This window comes from Echinops telfairi, unplaced genomic scaffold, assembly GCF_000313985.2.
Source record: "Echinops telfairi isolate 266 unplaced genomic scaffold, ASM31398v2 ScPeMD7_3;HRSCAF=10, whole genome shotgun sequence".
Lineage (NCBI taxonomy): Eukaryota > Metazoa > Chordata > Mammalia > Afrosoricida > Tenrecidae > Echinops > Echinops telfairi.
In genome coordinates this window covers 58891863-58894142 of record NW_022103899.1, presented here as the reverse complement: position 1 = coordinate 58894142, position 2280 = coordinate 58891863, and positions in this window count along the sequence as shown.

Below are 2280 nucleotides of genomic sequence, written 5' to 3'. Positions count from 1 at the left end.
CCCTTGATCAAGCCCTACCAGGCCTCCTACACCCTCCTCACGACTAATTTTGGATCACTTGTTGTTCCCTTGTCCCTGGGGCAAACCAATTATTTTAAAAGTGATCATTATAATTGCCCAGTGGCAGGGATTTGACAATTCAAGTGTGATGAGTTTAAATGATTACCAAAAACTTCCCATGTTAAGTTTGCTGCTGTACGTGGAGAGAGGAGGAGGGTTTAAATGTTTGTCATTGTTCTTAATTGTTGGGATCATTAAAAACCTCATTAGATGTGTATAAAGGTGATCAATTAGGCCTGTTCACCTCAGAGAAGTGGGCAAAAACAGAATAATTCTATTAATAACCTCTGGGCCAGGCCTTGTCCCAAGCACTTTCATCGAATTAACTTGCTCAGTCGCTTCAGTTTCATGGTAAAGAGGCCTGATGCGCTGAGATTAAGCACCTGTCCAAGGTCACCAAAAGCCGAATCATGAGTTTTCTTGAACATCCACAGCTGCTAGATAGTTCTCCCTCTCTCTATCTTACTCTCTCTCTTTCAATCTCTCTCTTTCAATCTCTCTCTCCCAGAATGCTCAAGAACCAGAAAAGTGACTCTCCAGTTGCCTGAAATGAACGTTCCTGTGGGTGCTACTGAGTCATTTTTGACTCATAATGACTCCCTGCCCAACAGAACAAATAATGCCTGGTTCTGCATCTTCTGCACAATTGGTCCTACATTGGAGCCCATTGTTGTTGGAACCAACGTGCCCAAATCCGTCTCATTGACAGTCTTCCTCCTTCTGCAGATCCTCTTCTTTACCCAGCACGGTGTCCTTCCCCAAGGCTGAACCCTCCTGATAAGGTGTCCCTACATGCGGGAGATACAGTCTCGACAGGCATTTTTGCTTCTTTATGAGCTGAGTATCCTAGGGGCTGTTGTTTGTCTGTAATCAGTAGTGAGGATGGGAGGATTGGCTTCTGAGAAGAAGGAGACTGAAAGCATGACTCGAATTCTACCTTACAAGTCTGGCTAGACTACAGGATGCACACTGGTACAGATAGGAACTGGAAACACAGGGAATCCAGGGCGGATGATCCCTTCAGGACCAGTGGTGTGAGTGGCAAAACAGGGAGCGTAGAGGGAGAGTGGGTAGGAAAGAGGGAACCGATTACAAGGAACTATATGTGACCTCCTCCCTGGGGGACGGACAACCGAAAAGTGGGTGAAGAGAGACATCGGACAGGGCAAGATATGACAAAATACCAATTTATAAACTATCAAGGGCTCATGAGGGAGTGGGGAGCGGGGAGGGAGGGGAAAAATGAGGACCTAATGACGGGGGTTTAAGTGGAGAGGAAATGTTTTGAGAATGATGAGGGCAATGAATGTACAAATGCACTTTACACAATTGATGTATGTATGGATTGTGATAAGAATTGTATGAGCCCCTAATGAAATGATATTTAAAAAAAAGAGGGAGGAGGGCTCCTAAAGGGAAAAAATTCCCACACCATGGACAGAACGAGAGTTTCCACCATGAAGACAGACACCACCTAGGGCCACAACAGGGGATCTCACCTTCCACTCCCCCTGAAGAGGCAGAAACGGATCGACCTAAGAATGAGTCAAGGACCTGGAAACCTCCAAGATTTAGGTAAAGGTAACTGAGAAAATCTTTAAAATCTGTATCCCTGATGAGAAGTCCTTCCCACCTGAAACATGCCTCCCACTGAAGATGAGCATGCACCCAAAATTGTCAGACACAGGGCAAAGTCCATTAGCCCAAAACGGGAGAGTTGGCACATCCTAGAAATGACAAGAGAAAGGAGGCTTAAATTTTTTTGTGTGCTTGAAAGGCAAAAAGATTTAAAGCGGTAAAATAGCAAGAGAAAATTATTATTTTTCAAACAGATTTCCAAGAAGAACTAAACAGAAATTCCTAGAGTCTCACCACTCTCCCTTCTAAGGAACATTCCGATTGGACTTCGTCCAAGACAGATATATTTATTCTTCTGACAGTCGGTGATATATTCAATATTATTCATTAATACCAGGATTCAGATGCATCAGCTCTTCTCGTTTGCCTTATTTTTTGTTGAGCTCTCTCATTCAGATGAGGTGACTGAAAACAGCACTGCTTGGGTCAGGCGCACCTTAGTCCCCAAAGAAGTAGTGACGGCGGTATATTTTTAGAATTGAAGAAAGACGCAAGTTCTGAGTTTGTGAAAACATGCTGGATTCTATGATGCTCACCTTCCTGACACAACCGATGAAGACAAAGCAAATGTGGTGAAGAAAG